General features: G+C 38.3%; 1 protein-coding gene across 8 annotated transcripts in view; it reads left to right on the top strand.

Annotated features, from left to right (window-relative positions):
• Positions 1 to 20,164, top strand: part of ATXN2 (ataxin 2) — a 114,438-nt gene that overhangs the window by 10,966 nt on the left and 83,308 nt on the right. The window contains exon 1 of one of the 8 annotated variants that reach the window (XM_058531427.1): positions 1,031 to 1,635. The exons of the other annotated variants lie outside the window; for them this stretch is intronic. The gene's annotated coding sequence lies outside the window, so the exon portion shown is untranslated. Of the gene's footprint in view, positions 1 to 1,030; positions 1,636 to 20,164 lie in introns of those variants that run through there. 8 annotated transcript variants of the gene reach the window in all.

The following is a 20,164-nucleotide window of genomic DNA, read 5'->3' as shown; positions in this document are numbered from 1 at the left end:
ATTATAGTAGAAATGAGAGATTAAAAAAAATGTTAGTAGTAGGAAAATGATGGCTTGGGACAGGAAAATTATTCTGAAGGACAGAGAGCAAAAAGTACAATTTTTATTCAGTAATAATCAACAAAAGATAAAGAGAATTAATGAATGAAAGGGAACAACTTGGAAGTTTGCAGCTAAAAGTGTTAATTTGGGAGAAGGCTAAAGTGAAGTGCTACTGCTGAAACTTTTGTCAGGACCTACAGATGGTGCTGCAGGTTCACAGTCCTTTTAATAAAGGGTCTAAGGCATCTCCAGTGACACTGGAGAAGATTATTAAGAGAAGGTTATCTGAGGCCGGCCTGGTGGCATAGTGGTGAAGTTTGCGTGCTCTGCTTCGGTGCCCCGGCGTTTGCAGGTTCGGATCCTGGGGGTGGACCTACACACTGCTTGTCAAGCCATGCTGTGGCGGCATCCCACATACGAAATAGAGGAAGATGGTCACAGATGTTAGCTCAGGGACAATCTTCCTCAGCAAAAAGAGGAGGACTGGCAACAGATGTTAGCTTAGGGCTAGTCTTCCTCAAAAAAAAAAAAGAGAGAAAGTTATCTTTTGGGAAAAGATGCCCAATAGAATGTTCATATGTTGAGTCTGTAAGCTTCAAAACCTCCTCCTTTCCATTTTGGACTTAGGAACACATGGATATACAGAAGAGACTTTTTAAAAATTTCATTGCTCAGTGCACTGTGATTTAGCTTAAATTGCTAGACTGTTATTCCTTATTGTGGTAGATTGTATTTTAATTAGATGTATTGAGATATAATTTACATAAAATATAATTTTATTTATTTATTTATTTTTCCCCCCAAAGCCCCAGTAGATAGTTGTATGTCATAGCTGCACATCCTTCTAGCTGCTGCATGTGGGACGCGGCCTCAGTATGGCCAGAGAAGTGGTGCGTCGGTGCGCGCCTGGGATCCGAACCCCGGCCACCAGCAGCGGAGCACGCACACTTAACCGCTAAGCCACGGGGCCGGCCCTAATTTACATAAAATAAAGTTTACCCTTTTCAGTATACAGTTCTTCAGTTTTGACAAACTGTAGTCATTTAGCTACCAGCACAATTGTAGTGTCACCCCATCAGGCTTCCTTGTGTCTCTTTTCAGTCAGTCTCTTCCTCCAACCCTGGCCATCACTGATGTGTTTCCTGTCATGATAGTTTTGTCTTTTCTAGAATGTCATATACATGGAAGCTTACAGTGTACAGCCTTTTGTGATTGGCTTCCCTCATGTAGCATAATGCTTTGAGAGTCACTCTTGTTACTGCATGTAGCAGTAGTTTTTTCCTCTGTATGGCTGAGTGGTATTCCATTGCATGCATGTACCAGAGTTCAAGTGGTGGACATTTAAGTTGCTAGTAGTTTTTGGCTATTATGAACAAAGCTGCTATGAATATTTATGTACAGGTTTTGTGTGATTGTAATGATTTCATTTCTCTTGGTTAAATACATAGAAATGGGATTGCTGAGTTGTATGGCAAGTGTTTATTTAATTTTAAAAGTAATTGCCGAACTGTTTGCTAAAGTGACTGTACTATTTTGTGTTCCCCTCAGCAAGGTGTGAGGCTTCTAATTGCTCCAATTCCTTGGCAACACTTGGTATGTTAGTCTTTTTTTTTTTAATTGAGGTGTAATTGATTTACAACATAGCATGTTAGTCTTTAATTTTAGCTATTCTAGTGGCTGTGTAGTGGTATTTCATTGTGCTTTTTGTATTTGCATTTCCTTAATGCCTAATGATAGTGAACATCTTTTCATGTGCTTATTTGCCATTTGTATATCATCTTTGGTGGCAAGAAACTATTTGGGATCTAACTTGTTTGGAAGTAAACAAGTTAGTTTAGACTGTATTTGCATTGCCTTCCTTCTAGATTTAGAGCATCGTGAGGACAGGGACAAGTGCCATGTACAACTTTGTATGCTTAGTAAGTGATAAATTACTTATTGACTATATAAGCATTGGTTTCATTATAAGCAGATGATTTTACCCTACCAAGGAAAAGCTGTCACCTCAAAAGGAACGTGATATTTATTTTATAGGCATACAATAGTTAAACTTTGTTTTGAGTACCTCTTGGTTGCTTGGCTCTGGGGATACAGAAGTGAACAAGCCAGATGAAGTCTCTCCCTCCTTGAAGCTTACATGCTGGTGGGGGAGACAAGGCAGAAAAGTCAAGCTGCCCCTGCTACCTCCTGATAGGTTTGAGTTGCTAATGCTTGCTTCTATCTTATAGTATAGTGGAAGGAAATCTTGTAGATTGGGGGAAAAAAAACTTATTGCTTTCATCAGAAGGTAGGCCATCTTATGAGTAGGCTAATATGTTGCTAAGGGATGATAGTCTAGTGTGTTGTATGTTGTATATTGCTGTGGGATGATAGTCTAGTATGTCCCTAATACCCTAGGGACAGCCACTGGCTAGTCATAGAAATCAGTATGTTTGAGAACCCTCCTGATCTAAGCTTGTGAAAGCTGATTAGGGTCATAATTGAAAGGGAGGGGAAAAACAATTATTGAATGGACCCCACCATGAGCTTCCTGTTTTGCTGGTGATATGTTTTTTTTTCTTGTTCTCATTTGATTATCTCACAATCCTATTAGATAATCTGTTGCCTCGTCCCATTTTACCCGTGAGGAAGCTAAGGCCCAGAGAAGCTGATGATCTGTGTAAATTTACTCAGCTAGAAAGTGGCCAAGATGGAATGACGTACTATTATTGTATTTAGGATCTCTGAAAAGGTATACACAAGTGAGAACAGGCGAAGAAAACTGGTAATGGATTTAAGGAAAGTTACTGTTAGTTTCTTATTTTAATTGACTAGGAACTTGAGTCACTAGCTTGACTGGGTGAAGGAATGTACTTCAGCAGGCTCTTTAGGATGAAACGTGGAGAAAATGAGGAATTTGCATTTGTGACGGATATGGAATTTAGTTATTTGTAGTCTATAAATGTTATAGGAAGTCTGCATATTTTTAACCCAATCTAAAAGGTCAGAGAATAAATAAGAACTATTTATTATAAAACTTTTTTCCTATGTGAAACATGTTAGAAAAAAGTAGCCTATGTGAGCCGATCGGTAGTAGTAGGCATTTTTCTGAAGAAAAAAAAAGTTTAGATATCTGTGATGTGAAAACAGTTTATGGAGAACTTTTTATTTATATAATGATAATTACCATTTATTGTATGCCTATTAGGTTTCAAGAACTGTGCCAAGCACATTACTTATATATCCTTTAATCTTTATAACAGTGCAGCCTGTCAGGTTGGTAGTGCCATATCCATTTTACAGATGAGGAAGTGGTGATTCAGAGAAATTGAGGAACTTGCCCAAGGTCAAAGACCTAGGAAGTGATGAAGCCGAGATTCGAACTCTGTAAGACTTCAAAGATTTTGCTTTTAATAACTGTGTTCCACTGCTTCTAGTATAGCTCTATGACAAAACAAAAAACCATAAAAATCAATGAAGGAAACAATTCAGTCGTTATTGTTAGCCAAAAAATGGTTTCAGTTACCCATGCGTTAGTCATGGCAGTTCTATTTATAAATGAGGCAGGATCCAAAAGTTTATGATTTTTATTTTAAAATTTGGAAACGATGTTATAAATGGTGGTTAGTTTTCTGTACCTCCCTATTTTATCAGATAGTCAATTGTAACCCATAATTAATTTGAACTAAGTAGTATTGTATCATGTCATGAGTTAAGAAGGTATTTGTGGCTTGATCTAAGAACCCAAACACCACTTAGGATGTTTCTTTAGGAAAATAGAGTATAAAACCCAATTTTCCACTCGCTCTGTCTTAGTTACGTTAGAAGCTGCATAGCCCTGGGGCTGGAAGGACACACTGAACAAGACTTGAGCAGCACATATTAATCCTCCAGAAAAAAGGGATTAAACATTTGAGGAAATGATTCCTGTCCTTTGTGGCTGCCTTTAGGAACGTTCCTGGCTATGCCGCAGTTATTTGTAGATATACATTTTATTCTTAATTACTGCAACACATAAATTTTGCCCACCAGTTTAACCTAGCCTACTTTTTGCTATTAGACTTAAACTCTACTTTTGTTGGGTTACCCCTTTGCTCAAAAATCACCCTCTTTCCAAGCTGAGGTCCTTTTCACCTTCAAGGCTTTCCATGGACTAACCCAGGATCATGTTAGAGATATTACCTAACTTCTGTTAAGAGCCACATAATAAATATTTTAGGCTTTGCAGGCCACATTCAGTCTTTTTTGTGTATTCTTCTTTCTGTTTTCTTTTTAAACCCTTTAAAAATGTAAAAAGTGCTCCTAACTCTGGGCCATATAAAAACAGGCCACAGGACCATGGGCATTTGCTGACCCCTTATAGAATCCCTTTTATCTTTCTGGTGATGTTTTCCGTCAATTCTTCCAAACATGACCTCCATTTAAATCAAGATGGTCTCCTTTCTCATTGTCTCTGCAGGCACCAAGCTCAGCCTCCACTCCCTGCCTGCTCTTGCATCACTTTCTGCTTTTCCACATCCTCATAATTATCCTCTAAGATCTAGCCCAAATCTTTCATGAAACTAATTCTCACTTATTTTCCTTGCTGTTAACTCCTGTAGAACTTAGCTTGTCCTATATGTTAGCTTTCTTAATTGAGAACATGTTCCATGTTTTTCCATAGTAGCTTGCTATAAACTACAAGCATAAAAATATTCACATGTTCCTCAAACTGTTTATGGAGAATACCTAAAGTTACTTTTTCTTTTTATAAGTTGGTGTTCCTTCTATTTGGCATCCTGTTCCCCTTCCCGAAATCTGAATTTTAGAATTGGAAGCTTGCATTTGAGATTATCATGATTCATCATCTTTATTTTACACAGGAGCGGGAACTTTAAATGATTTGTCTGAAGTCACGCAAAAGTTTATTTAGCACCCCATCTCCTTTCTTACTTTGTGATGTTAGGGCATGTTATTTCACTTGTGGTTGAGTTCCTTCCTCTGTGAAATGAGAATGATGAGGATTAAATGAATTATATGTGTAAAGGGCTTAAATCAATGCCTGGCATGTAGTAAGTTCTCAATATCTTTTATTAACATGTTTACTAACCAGTTAAAATTACAGGAGCAAGTGAAGGCTGAAAAGTGCTTCTTGGTGGATTTGAGTGGTGCTGTGTGACTGGGTGCAGTTTAGCATTTTGTTGAGCTTCTATGTATACTGTTGTTAATTCAGTAAAAGTTTGAAGCTGTCAGACTGGGACGATTAACATCTGCTTCCAAGTTTACCCAGTGTAGTGGGGAAGGCAGGCGTGCAGATGGTGTAAACTGGTAGCACTGAAGAGGGAGTGAGTGACTGCCTTGGGTGGGCAGTGAAGAAAACAAGCAGTGAGGGTTGAGATGGAACTTGAAGAATGATGAGCAGTTTTCGTGATGCCATGGAAGAGAAGAGGAAGTTCCAGGCGGGGAAAAGTTGGTGCTAAAGCACCGAGATGGCTGTAAACGTGGTCTGTGTAGAAAAATTTGGTTCACAATGTCGTGGAAGAGTTGGAGGAGGTAGTTACTGAAAGCAGGGACACAAACTTGGAAGCCCTTGTAGTTAGAGAAGAAATGACGTGAACTTGAAATAAATACTATGAGAATTTTTTTTTTTTTTAATTTTTTTTTTTTTAATTTTTCCCCCCAAAGCCCCAGTAGAGAGTTGTATGTCATAGCTGCACATCCTTCTAGTTCCTGTATGTGGGACGCGGCCTCAGCATGGCCAGAGAAGCGGTGGGTCGGTGCATGCCCAGGATCCAAACCCGGGCCGCCAGCAGCAGAGCGCACGCACTCAACCGCTAAGCCACAGGGCCGGCCCTATGAGAATTTTTTAAATAAAAAATTTCAACATATATAAAAATAGAACAGTTTAATGATCCCTATGTATCTCTCACTCAGTTTCAGCAGTTATCAATAAGTGGCACATCTTGCTTCACGTATACTCCCCTCTTCCCAACTATCAATGGTAGTTTTTTCAAGGAGGTTAAAGCTGTTTTGAGGCCCCAGGAAAGATTAATGACCAGTGGGTAAATCCACTGGGAGAGAGACTTGAGTTCACTGTAGGGAAGCATCTTGGTGCGTTAGTCAGAGGGGGTGAATGCTTTGGGAGGTAGATAGTGCCTGTGGCTGAGAAACTCGAGGAGAAGACTGGAACTGCACTGTCCAACATGGTGGCTACTGTCCACATATGGCTATTTAAATTTAAAATTAAGTTAATTAAAATAAAAAAAATTCAGTTCCTCACTCACGCTAGCCATATTTCAAGTGCACAGCTGCCACATGTGGCCAGGGGCTACAATATTGGGCAACATGGATGTGGAACTTTTTTTTTTCAATCATTGCATTAAGTTCTATTGGACAGCAGTGGGCTTGAGACCAAAGATGCCTTTTTATCTGAGTCGTGTGGAGCTTTTGGTGTGTCTAGGTCATATCTAATTCTGTATGGCTTTATGGCCAAGTGTGTAGTGTAATATGAGGAAAATAATTGTATTAGCTAACAGTTATTAAGCACTTACTTAATAATGTGCCAGGCATTGTTCTTAAGCAAAGCTGTCTATGGAATATCATTTAATTTTCACAACCTTATGAGAAGATATTATTTTTGTCACCATTTTATAGATGCTGAAATTGAGACACAAAGAGCTGAAGTCGTGACGTTTAGGTCACAGAGCTGGGAAGTGATAGGGCCAGAATTTGAACCCAAGCAGTTTACAGAGAACTGAAGTTAGTCCTTGTGGAGATGGTAGTTGTTTTGAGACATTGCTTCTAGATGTTTATATGACTGGATTAATCTGGCAGTTGTTCTGTGTGAATGTAGAGTTGCCAGCCCACCTCAGTTTGCCAAAAAAAAACAACTAGCTTTACTAGGTTTGGGTTGTCACAGCCTGCTCCCTACTGCCACCTTGTTTGACTCATCTTTTCAGTGAGGAAATAGTTATTCAATAAGTAATAATTATAAAATTTCCCTTTCTAATAAAAACACTGAAATAGGAAGAACAAAGTGACTCACCTAAGTGGGTTAACCATAAGAGCTGGAATTAGATTTCTAGTTTTTAGTTAGTTGTCCTTTCTCCTGACAGATGTAGTTTTTCTGTGCTATGAAGAGAAATTGAATTAATCAATACTTGTTATAATTTATATAAACTATACTATATACTTATTCAACAATTTAGAGTACTGTGTGCCAGGCTCTGTTCTTTTTTTTTTTTAGTTTTTAACAGTGTTTATAACCCTCTAAGTTTGTGGTAATTTGTTAGAGCAGCAATAGGAAACTAATCCGTTTACCTAAAAATAAACCATGAAAAGACTTATCAGAGGCATTTAAAGAGTAAGACAGATATGTTCAAATAATTCTGCATTTGCTCCTTCGCTTTTTTTTTTTTTAAAGCTGCGTGTAGAGTTGACACAGAAGTAGAATAAAGCAGTTTGTAGTAAATAATGTAATTGTCTCCCTCTGAGCTCTGGTTCTTGCTTCGCGTTGCCTTCTCTGACCCTCCTGCCTCGCTCTTATAAGGGCCCTTGTGAATATACTGGACCCACCATGATAATCTCTCTATCATAATCTTTAATCACATCTGCAAAGTCCCTTTTATCGTGTAAGGTGACATAATCACTGATGACAGAAATTAGGACGTGGACATCTTTGGGAGGCTGCTGTGGTGCCAGCCACACTGAGAAGGACCTTCTTCCTTCAGTGCTGCTGCTCTTGGAGCTAGGACAAGCTGCCTTGGTCCAGGGCTTTAATTTCTAACCACAGAATTACTAATCCTAGTCTTCACTTAAATATTTATTACTGAATAGGGGTTAGCTCTTTTTATTTATTCATGAGTTCATTCCTTCATGTAATTGATAAACTGAGTCTTATGTATTTGTTTTATTGAAAGTGTTGCTTCTTTCCAGGAAATTCTGTAAAATGTTAGCTGATTATTTTACACAGATAGAAATTGCTACAAATTGCAGGAATGAAACAATTGTTATTGTTAACTAGAGTCATTATTTGCTGTCTAATGATAGAGGCATTGATTTTTTTTTTTTTTTTTTTTTTGATGAGAAGAGTTTGATGCTTAGAGTATGATCTAAAAGCAGATTTTTCCTATTAGGTAGTGCTGTGGGACTGTCTATGTAATCATCATCAAACATCGCCTCACAGCAAGCAGTTGGAGGAGTATTATGGTTTCACTACTTCAAGTCCAGTATTCTAAAGGCGGCAGTAGACTTTCCCCAGGAAGGATGATATGGTTCAGAGAAAAAAATGTAAGCATTATTCAGCACTTTTTCACCTTCCATAGCAAGTGCAAAGAAAGGACTATGAATTCTAAGATCATCACTGTGTGGTAGCCATCTCTATAATCATAAAATGCCTTTTGACCCATAATCAGCCTCGTTCTCAAAAAGAGATTCATAGAATGTTAGAACTAGAAGAAAAATGAGTGATTATTTGGTTTATTTCTTTTTTTGTACAAATGAGGACCCTGAGACCTGGAGGGGACGTGCCCAAGGTCGAACAACTAATTAGGGCTATACTAGCACTGGACTGAATTTAACTCTTCCGACTTTCTGAAGAGGGGTCGTTTGAGCATATTTCCACATGCATTGAACATTCTGTAGAAATGTGACTGTGAGTTTTAGCACAGTGCCGTAGCAGAATTGACTTCTTGAAGACCCCTTGCCTTGTTTCCTATTTTCCTTTCTCTATAACTGTTGCAAAACATTACGTATATCTGTGTGTGTGTGTAATTCAGAAGGTGTTCTGCTAGTTTCTCTTAGATATAGTCACCGACGGAAATATGGTGCCTGTCTTTGAGGGCTGTGGGTAAAGCCGTGAGAAATTCAGTTACAGTATAAGTTAGTACATGGAAAGAACCAAATGGGTGTTGTAGGGCCAGGCTCTATTCTTAAGCCCTGGGCACATGGTGGTGAATGAGACAGACAGAAGTGTTTGCCCTCATGGAGTTTATATTCTGGGGGTGGGGAGTAGACAAAGACAGAAAGTAAAGAGATGAACACATAATATATAAAATTTCAGATATTAAGTACTATGATGTACTAAGTATTAATTACTTAAGTGTCAAAACAGGGTGATGTAATAGTGGTTGGGGAGCTACTTTTGATGGGGTGGTCAGGGCAGGCCTCTCTAAGGAGGTGACATTTAAGTTGAGATCTAAATAACAAGAAGTAGTCAACCGTTTGAATATCTGGGGGGAAGAACATTATTACAACTTTACTGGAAAGGAGGTTGGAGGTATGTAGTATTTTTACTATGCCAAAGAATAGTAGTTTCATCTACAACTAGTGTGGTTCTTGAAATCTGGATCAATGAAATACTTTGATTGTGTAAATGTTACCCAGACCTGTTGAAATAGTTGTAGAAATTAGTGAATCACCTGTATAGATACAGTTGAAAAATGGTGATGAATGAGAGAATGGTGAAAAATGAAGAAGTAAAAAGTTCTTTAATTATATTGTGTGATGGCAGTACCAATAAAAATTGCATGTTTTCTTTTCCCCCAAATTGAAACAATAATGGAGGTGAATTTTAGTTAGATTATTTTATGTGTTTCAGTTATTAGGGGTGCTATTGTGTTGTTTATATATATTTTTACTTGTTAATTCAAGTGATGAATAGGACAGGTAAAATATACATATGAAAACAGGCATTTTTTTTTTTATTATTTTTTTTAAATTTTTTCCCCCAAAGCCCCAGTAGATAGTTGTATGTCATAGCTGCACAATCCTTCTAGTTGCTGCACGTGGGACGTGGCCTCAGCATGGTCGGAAAAGCGGTGCGTCAGTGCGCGCCTGGGATCCGAACCCGGGCCACCAGCAGCAGAGCGCACGCACTTAACCGCTAAGCCACGGGGCCGGCCCTGAAAACAGGCATTTTTAACTTTCTGTCCTAGGCACAACCTCTGAAGTGTAAGCTGCCTGAAGGCAAGGCTGTGTTCGTCGTGCTCATTCAATAAATATTTGTTAAAGTTAAAAAGCTGCAGTTTTTGAGGGTTTCCTCTGTGCTAGACCCTTTTTTATTTTACAACTTTAATGAGGTGTAATTGACATGCAATAAACCCCACATTTTAAAATGTACGATATAATAAGTTTTGACCAAATGAGCGTGTGTGTATATCTTTTGCATATTGTCTTTTTGATCCTCAACAACCCTCTGACTTTTTTTATTATTTCCATTTTACACATAAGCAAACTGAGGACCAGAGTGGTTAAGTAACCTTCCTGGGGTCACAGTAAGTGACCGAGCCAGGATTTGAAACAGAGTTGTCTGAAAAGTGGTAAAGTAGGCCTTTGGGTGTTAGTGTGCCCTCTGTTCTGAAGCCCTGCATGCTGGAGTCCTAGTGCTTTGGGTTTCCTGGGTGAGGGAATGTCTGAGATGTCTATAATTTATCCACAGTCCCCTCTTATTTGTTTCTTCTGCTCTTGTGTTGATGTTGTCCAAGAAAAAAGTTTTTAATTTTGATCAAGTCCACTTATCTATGTTTTCATCTACTTTTTGTGCTTTTAGTGTCGTATCTAAGAATCCATCGCCAAATCCAAGGTCTTGAAGATTCACACCTATGTGTTTTTTTTTTTCCTAAGAGTTTTATAGTTTTAGTTCTTATATTTAGGTCTTTGACCCATTTTGAGTTAATTTTTACATATAGTATGAGGTAGGGGTCCAACTACATTCTTTTGCATGTGAATATCCAGTTGTCCCAGCACTATTGGTTGAAAAGACTATTCTTTCCCCATTGAATTGTCCTGTCACTCTTCTCAAAAATCAATTCACCATAGGGGGCCGACCCGGTGGCACAAGCAGTTAAGTGCACGCGCTCCGCTGCGGCAGCCCGGGGTTCGCTGTTTCGGATTCTGGGCGCGCACCGATGCACCGCTTGTTAAGCCATGCTGTGGCGGCGTCCCAGAAAGTGGAGGAAAATGGGCATGGATGTTAGCCCAGGGCCAGTCTTCCTCAGCAAAAAAGGGGAGGATTGGCATTGGATGTTAGCTCAGGGCTGGTCCTCCTCACAAAAAAAAAAAAAAAAAAATTCAATTGACCATAAATGTAAGCATTTATTTCTGGACTGCTGATCCTATTCCATTGATCTGTATATCTATCCTTATGCCAGTACTACACTGTCTTGATTACTGTAGCCTCCACAGATTATTTTGAAGCAGTTCCTGACATCGTGTTATTTCTTCCATAAATGTTGCAATATATAGCTCTCTAAGAGAATGGAAGTTTTAAAAAACATACTATTATTACATATGAAAAATTAACATTAATTCTTTAGTATTATTTAATGTCTGGTCAGTTCAAACTTGCCCAATTTTCTCTTTTTTAAAAAAAATCAGCTTTACTGAGGTGTAAATTGTTGTTGGTGCTGTCAAGTTGATTCCAACTCTTAGCAACCCCCTGTGTACAGCAGAGCGGAACCCTGCCTGGTCTTTTTGCGCCATCCTCTCACCTTCTGGCGCTATGTCAGACAATGCTTTGCTGCCATTCATAGGGTTTTCATGGCCAGTGTTTTTGGAAGTAGGTGGCCAGGTCCTTCTTCCTAGTCTGTCTGAGTCTGGAAGTTCCACTGAAACTTGTCCACTGTGGGTGATCCTGCTGGTGTTTGAAATACTGGTAACATAGCTTTCAGCATCATAGCAACATGCAGCCACCATAGTATGACAACCGACACACGGGTGGTGTGGTTCCGTGATAGGGAAACGAACCCCAGGCCATGGCGGTGAGAGCACCAAATCTGAACCACTAGACCACCAGTGGTATAATTTGCATATAGTAAAATTCGCCAATTTTTTTTTGTTTGTGAGGAAGATTAGCCCTGAGCTAACATCCGTTGTCAATCCTCCTCTTTTTGCTGAGAAAGATGGGCCCTGGATTAACATCTATGCCCATCTTCCTCTACTTTATGTGTGGGATGCCTGCCACAACATGGCTTGATAAGTGGTGCCTAGGTCCATGCCCAGGATCTGAACCCATGAACTCTGGGCCACCCAAGCAGAGCGCGTGAACTTCACCACTATACCACCGGGCCAGCCCCCAAATTCACCAATTTTAAGTGTACAATATCATGAGTTTTCAACATCAGATTTATTAATTTATCATTTATATACCATAAAATTCAGCCTTTTTTAGGTATACGTTTTAGGGATTTCTTTGGATCTGCCTTTAGTTTGGGAGTGGCAGGTTTTTTGAGGTATAATTTATGTACAGTAAACTCACCCTATTTAGTGTAAAGTTCTTTGAGTTTTCACAAATGTATATAGTCGTGTAATCACTACCATAATTAAGATACCACCCTATAAAGTTCCCTCTGTGCTTTTATATGAAATCCCCTCCCTTTACCCTCAGCCCCAGGCAGTCATTGTTCTGATTTCTGTATCTATAAATTTGCCTTTCCAGAATGTCATGTAAATGGAATCGTGGATTATGTAGCCTTTTGTGTCTGACTTCTTTCTTTTAGCACAGTGATTTTGACATTCATCCATGTTGTGAGTAGCGTGTATCAATAATTTGTGGTTGTTAAGGATGTACTACCACAGTTTATTTCTTCATTTGCCAGGTAATGGACATTGGGCTGTTTCCAGTTTTTGGCTATTATGAATAAACCAGCTCTGAACATTCACATTCATTGCTCTTGAATAATTACCTAGGAGTGGAATTGCTAGGTTGTATAAGTATGTTTAAGTTTAAGGACACTGCCAAACTCGCTTCCAAAATGGCTGTACCATTTTCCATTCCCACCAGCACTGTATGAGAGTTTCAGCTGCTTAGTATCCTCACTAGCAGTTGGTATTCTCAGTCTTTAATTTTACCCAGTAAATCTTATTTGGTTAAATGACTGTGTGAGTCTTTTGCCCATTTACTGGGCTATTTATTTTCTTAGTAATAAGTTGTATGAGTTCTTTGTATATTCTGGGTATAAAAGTCCATTTATCAACATATATTTTGCAAATATTTCCTCGACTGTGGATTGACTTTTCATTTTCTTAACAGTGTCTTTCAAAGAACAGAATATTTAGAAATTTGATGGAGTCTAATTTATCAACTTTTTGCTTTTATGGTTTTTATTTTTTCTGTTTTGTCTAAAATCTTTATCTAACCCAAGGTCAAAGATTTTCACCTGTATTTTCTTTTTAAAGTTTTATTTAAACCTTTTATGATTAGGTCATTGATCCATTTTGAGTAAGCCTTGCTAAGCTTTCTGATTTCTAGTAGCTTTTTTGTAGATTCTATTAGGAATTTCTGCATAAATGATCACGTTGTCTTTTATTAAAGACAATTTTCCTTCTTTCTGTCTAGTCATTATGCCTTTTATTTCTTTTTCTTGCCTTATTGCACAAGCTGGAACCTCCAGTTCGGTGTCACATCATTTTATCTTTCTTTTACGATTTGTTCAAATCAGCATTCACATGAGGTTCACAGTGTTTGATATGTCTCAAGTCTATTTTATTTTATTTAATTTTATTTACTTATTTTGCTGAGGAAGATTCGACTTGAGCTAACATCTGCTGCCAATCTTCCTCCTTTTTGCTTGAGGAAGATTTGCCTTGAGCTAACATCTGTGCCAGTCTTCCTCTATTTTGTATGTGGGTCACCGCCACAGCATGGCCGCTGACAAGTGGTGTAGTTCTGTGCTTGGGAACTGAACCCAGGCCACCGAAGCGGAGTGTGGCAAACTTAGCCACTACGCCATGAGGCCAGCCCTCAAGTCTATTTTAATCTACATGTTACCCCTTCATCATTTTATGCTAAGTGCTTTTGATTCAGTGAGTTCCTGCCTTTGTGGAATTTGCTTATGGTATTGTCATTAAATGTACATTAGTAAAATACCTTGATTTTTTTCAATAGATGTATCAACCTCAGTTGAATTACATTGTAAAACTGAAAAATAATTAAATGAGAACAAGAGCACCTTCATGACATTTTTCAATTATGTGTGCATTAAACTTTCATGAAAAGTACTTAATGTTATCTAGAAGGTTCTTTTAGAAGTACCGGTTTGTGTAAAACAGCAGTAGACTTTATTTTTTAATTGTTGTGGGTTTTTTTTGTGTGTGTGTGAGGGAGATCAGCCCTGAGCTAACATCCATGCTAATCCTCCTCTTTTTTTTTTTTTTTTCCCGCTGAGGAAGACCGGCTCTGAGCTAACATCTATTGCCAATCCTCCTCCCTTTTTTTTTCCCCTTGAAGCCCCAGTAGATAGTTGTATGTCATAGTTGCACATCCTTCTAGTTGCTGTATGTGGGACGCGGCCTCAGCATGGCCGGAGAAGCGGTGCGTTGGTGCGCGCCCGGGATCTGAACCCGGCCTGCCAGTAGCGGAGCACACGCACTTAACCGCTAAGCCACCGGGCCGGCCCTTTATTTTTTAATTGTAATTATTGACATTGCAGCCACATTTTTTTCAGTGCAGAGGTTGGCAAACTTTTGTTATAATAACCCAGATAGTAAGTATTTTAGGCTTTTTGGGCCATGTAACTTCTCTGTTGCATATTCGTGGCCTTTTTTTTTTTTTTTTTTTTATAACAGGGCTTCAAGAAGTTAAAAACCATGCTTAGCTCAGAGGCCAGGTGAAAACAGGTTGTGGGCTATAGTTTGCTGTCCCTTGATTTAGGTTGATTTAGATGATTACTTTGAAAGCTTTCATATTTATTGTTTTCTTTCCCCTCTTCTTTGACTGGGCTCATTAATTCATTAAATATTTATTAAGTATGTATCATATGTGAGGCACAGTTCCTCTGTGCTGATTTTGGTTGATGGTACAAAGATGGATAAGATACTGTCTGCCAATGTTGATTGTTCAGGTTTTATTTCATCCAGGAGCTCTTGGCCAAGGGCATGAATGGATGATGAAATGTAGGCATTTCTTTGGCCACACTATTGTGTCTTTTGGGGATACATCTGTTTCTGATACTTTCTTCTAATTTTCACAAAGGCATTGGCTGCTGATCACTCTGTTTTCTCTAGTGTGAGGCTATAACTCCCTGAAGGAGGCATTTTCTCATTTGCACAAAAGCACCGTGTTATCAGGTTATGGCCCTGAATAGTGGGCGTATGACAGGTTTACCAGTAACTATAATACAAGGCAGACTATGCTAAATTCCGAGCTAGAGAGTTGAAGACAGCACCATGTATTTGGGATGGCATAATCCAAGGAAGGCTTCTTGAAAAGGTGGCATTTGAGTTTCAAGGCTGGGTAGGATTAAATTTTTTTATTAATTTATGTGTCCAAAAAAGACATTTTGGACAATAAAGGAGATAGAAATTAAAAAATCATAGTTTTTAATTTTATTAAAAAAATTTTGTTTATAAATAATTTTAGATTTATAACAAAGTTGCAATGATTGTACAAAGAATTCTCCTGTACTCTTCACCTATATTCTTTAACATTTCACCACATTTACTTTTTCATTTTCTCTCTGTTGTTAATATATACATATATAAAAGTATTTTATAAATTTTATAAAAATAAAATTATTTTATTAAACATATGAGAGACATGGTGCCCCTTAGCCCTGAATACTTCAGAGCTGTATCCTAGTAACAAGGACGTTCTCTTACAAAACCACAATACAGTTGTCAAAATAGGAAAATTAATGTGCCAAACTATTATCTATATACCCTATTCAAATTTTACCAGTTGTTCTTCTAATGTTCTTTATAGCAAAAAAAAAACAAAAAAATTTTTTTTCTGGTCCAAGAACCAATCCTGGAGGTTGGCGCTCCGTGTCTATGGGTTCCACATCTGTGGATTCAACCAGCCGCGGATAGAAAGGCCTTTGGTGGTTGTGTCTGTACTGAACGTGTACAGATTTTTTTTTTTTAATTTTTATTTATTTATTTATTTATTTATTTATTTATTTATTTATTTATTTTTTCCACCAAAGCCCCAGTAGATAGTTGTATGTCATAGCTGCACATCCTGCTAGTTGCTGTATGTGGGACGTGGTCTCAGCATGGCGAGAGAAGCGGTGCGTCTGTGCGCGCCCGGGATCCGAACCCGGGCCGCCAGCAGCAGAGCGCGTGCACTTAACCGCTAAGCCACCGGGCCGGCCCTGTACAGATTTTTTTTTCTTGTCATATACCCTAAACAATATAGTATAAGAACTATTTACATAGCTTTTAGATTGTATTAGGTATTGTAGAGATGATTTAAAGTATGCAGATGGAAGTGCATAAGTTATATGTAAATACTACGCCATTTTATATAAGGGACTTGAGCATCTGGATTTTGGTATTCGAGAGGGTCCTGAAACCAGTCCCCCAACGTGGATACTGAGGAATGACTGTTTGTTATGTTCAGTTTTCATGTCTTTTTGGTCTCTTTTAATCTGAGTAGTTCCTTAGTCTGTCTTTGCCTTTTATGACTTGACACTTTTGAAAATTACAGTTTAGTTATTTTGTAGAATGTCCCTCAGCTAGGGTTTGTCTGATATTTCATCATGATTAGATGCAGATTATGCACTTTTGGCAAGAATAACACAGAAGTGGTATCTGTGTTGTCATTGTGTGATACCAGGAGGCTCATGATGTGAATTTGTCCCATTGCTGGTGCTCTTAACTTGGATCACTTGATTAGGATGGTGTCTGCTAGGTTCCTTTACTATGAAGTTATTTTTCAGTTTATCATTAGTCAGCACTTTGTGGGGAGTTACTTTGTGACTATATAAATATCCTGTTTCTACTGTACTAGATTTAGCATGCATCGGTGATATTTGCCCGAAACAGTTATTACTTTGGTGGTTACCAACTGGTAACCTTCTAATTCCATCATTCCTTCTACATTTCTTAGTTGGAATTCAGTTGTCAGGTTGATAGTATGACAAGGAGATGGAGCGTGAGACGAGCTCTCCAGGTGAAGAAGCGTGGCTCTGGGTCAGGATGGCTCAGATACTTTCTGTGAAGAGTTCAACTTCAGTAGCTCAGGAGCTATGCTAAAGGGCACGGAGAGTCCTGGTGGAATGCCTCTTTCTTCTTCCTGATGGGTTGAGCCTTTTATTATAAAATGTCCCTTTTTACCTCTAGTAACATTTTTTTTGTTTTAAAATCTATTTGTCTCATATTAGTACAGCCTCTCCAGCTTTCTTGTCTGTTCTGTTTGTATGGTATATCTTTTCCCATTTTTTTACTTTCAGTCTGTTTTTCCTTTGAATCTAAAGTGTCTCTCTTACAGACAGTATGTGGTTAGATCTTCTTTTTTATTCAGTTAACCCTGTATCTCTAGTGAATCTATCAGTCACCTACCAGTTGCCTTTGACCACAATTTCCACTGTTTTTGAGAGCACCTTAGGCATCAACTTCTCTGCAGGCTGTCGCAAATGACGTTCCTTTGGGAAGAGAATCTGAGCTTATCTGTTGTTTTTTTTTAGTTGTGGTAAAATATATATAGCATACAAGTTACCGTTTTAACCATTTTTAAGTGTATAGTTCAGTGGCATTAAGTACATTCACATTATTGTGCTACCACCACCACTGTTAAGTTCTAAGACATTTTTACCCTAAAAGGAAGCCCTGTACCCATTAGGCAGTTGCTCCCTATTTCAACCATCCCCCAACCCCTGGCATCCACCGTTGTGCTTTCTGTGTCTATGAATTTAACTATACTACATACCTTATATGAGTAGAATCAGACAATAGTTGTCCTTTTGTGTATGGCTTATTTAACTTAGTGTATCTTCAAGGTTCATCCATGTTGTAGCATGTGTCAGAACTTCTTTTGTTGTTTTTTTTCCTGAGGAAGACCTGCCCTGAGCTAACATCTATTGCCAATCCTCCTTTTTTTTCCTCCCTTTTTTCCCCAAAGCCACAGTAGATAGTTTTATGTTATAGTTGCACATCCTGCTAGTTGCTGTATGTGGGACGCTGCCTCCGCATGGCCCAACAAGTGGTGGGTTGTTGCACGCCCGGGATCCAAAGCCAGGCCACCAGTAGCGGAGCACGCACACTTAACCACTGAGCCACGGGGCCAGCCCCGCTTCTTTCGTTTTTAAGGCCAAATAATATTCCGTTGTATGGATGTACCACATTGTGTTTATCTATTCATTTGTCAATGGATATTTGTTTTTTTTCCACTTTTTGGCTATTGTAAATAATGCTGCTATGAACATTGGTGTACAAATATCTTTTCAAATCCCTGCTTTCAATTATTTTGAGTATATATTTAGAAGTGAAATTGCTGGAGCATGTAGTAATCATTAATTTTTTGAGGAGCTACCATACTATTTTCCATAACAACTGCACTATTTTACAATCCCACAAGCAGTGCACAAGGGTTCCAGTTTCTCCACATTTTTGCCAGCACTTGTTACTTTGTTTTTTTGATAATAGCTATCATAGTGGGGTGAAGTGGTAACTCATTGTGGTTTTTTTTGTTGTTTTTTTTTGTGAGGAAGATCAGCCCTGAGCTAACATCCATGCTAACCCTCCTCTTTTTGCTGAGGAAGACCAGCCCTGAGCTAACATCTATTGCCAGTCCTCCTTTTTCTCCCCAAAGCCCCAGTAGATAGTTGTATGTCGTAGCTGCACATCCTTCTAGTTGCTGTAGGTGGGACGCGGCCTCAGCATGGCCGGAGAAGCAGTGCGTCAGTGTGCGCCAGAGATCTGAGCCCGGGCCGCCAGTAGCGGAGTGCGCGCACTTAACTGCTAAGCCACGGGGCCGGCCCCCACTCATTGTGGTTTTGATTTGCGTTCTCCGAACGACTAGTGATATTGAGCATCTTTTCATGTGCTTATTGGCCAACTGTATAATTTATTTGGAGAAATGTCTATTCAAGTCTTTTGCCCATTTTGAATTGAGTTGTATATTTTTTCGTTGTTGAGTTATAGGAGTTCTTTATGTATTCTGGATAATAACCCCTTATCAGATACATGATATGCAAGTATTATCTCCCATTCTGTGAGTTGTCTTCACTCTCTGATAGTGTCCTTTGCACGAAAGTTTTTGATTTTGATCAAGTCCTTTTTATCTCAGTTTTTTTCTTATTGTTGCCTGTGCTTTTGGTGTCATAGTCAGGAAATCAAAGCCAAATTCAATGTCATGTAGATTTTCCCCTGTGTTTTCTTCTAAGAGTTTTATAGTTTTAGCTCTTAAATTTAGGTCTTTGACCCATTTTAGGTTAATTTTTGTATATGGTGTAAGGTAAGGGTTTAGCTTAATTATTTTACGTGTGGATATCCAGTTTTTCCAGAACCATTTGTTGAACAGTCTGTCCTTTCCCCATTGAATAGCCTTGACCTCCTTGTTAAAAATCAGTTGCTCATATATGTGAGGGTTTATTTCTAGGCTCTCTATTCTATTCCATTGGTGTTTATATCTGTCTTTATGCCAGTACCACACTATTTTGATTATAGCTTTATAGTAAGTTTTGATATTGGGAAGTCACACTTTGATTTATGTGTGTCTTTAAATTTATAATAATTTTCCCTCCCTCATGCTGTGTTTTTCTTCTCACGCTGTTTATTTGTTGAAGAAATTGTCATTTATTATGTTGAATTTACCACATTTTGGATTTATCTGATTTGTAACCTCATGGTATCAGTTTATATATTCTTCTACCCCATGTTTCTTGCAAACTGGTAGGTCTGTAAACTTGGTTAAATCCAGGCTCCAATTGCATCACATCAGAAGGCACTTGTTTTCTTTTTGACTTAGTGAAATTGTAAAGAGCAGGTGGAATGGTATAATGAGCCCCTGTACACCTATCCCCTACGCTTCAGCAGTTGTCAGCTCATGCCAATCTTGTTTCATTTGTAACCCATCTCTTTCCTCCCTCCTGTATTATTTTGAAACAATATAAACTCTTTATTATTTTTTTGTAAGTTTCTTTATATTAATTTGACTGGCATTTTGAATTACACTTGAATCTCATAGTCAATAACTATTGAAAGCTGAGAATGCTGGATGTTGTTGTTTTGTTAAAGCTGATCCATCTAATCATGTTTAGGACTAGAATATGATCTTGGCTTTTTTTGAGATTCAATTTTTGTAACTATATGAAATATTAGGATGCTTTGTCCTAAAATACTAAAGAAAAAAATTTAAAAGTAAAGCGTAATCTGAGTGAATCCAAAAAGAAAAAAACGAGAATGAATTTGGGGTTTTATCAGTTTCAGAGAATGCTGCTATGAT

The sequence above is a fragment of the Diceros bicornis genome, chromosome 35 (assembly GCF_020826845.1).
Source record: "Diceros bicornis minor isolate mBicDic1 chromosome 35, mDicBic1.mat.cur, whole genome shotgun sequence".
In the NCBI taxonomy this organism is placed as follows: domain Eukaryota; kingdom Metazoa; phylum Chordata; class Mammalia; order Perissodactyla; family Rhinocerotidae; genus Diceros; species Diceros bicornis.
Note: the sequence above shows the minus strand (reverse complement) of the source record. Positions and strands in the feature narration are given on the sequence as shown.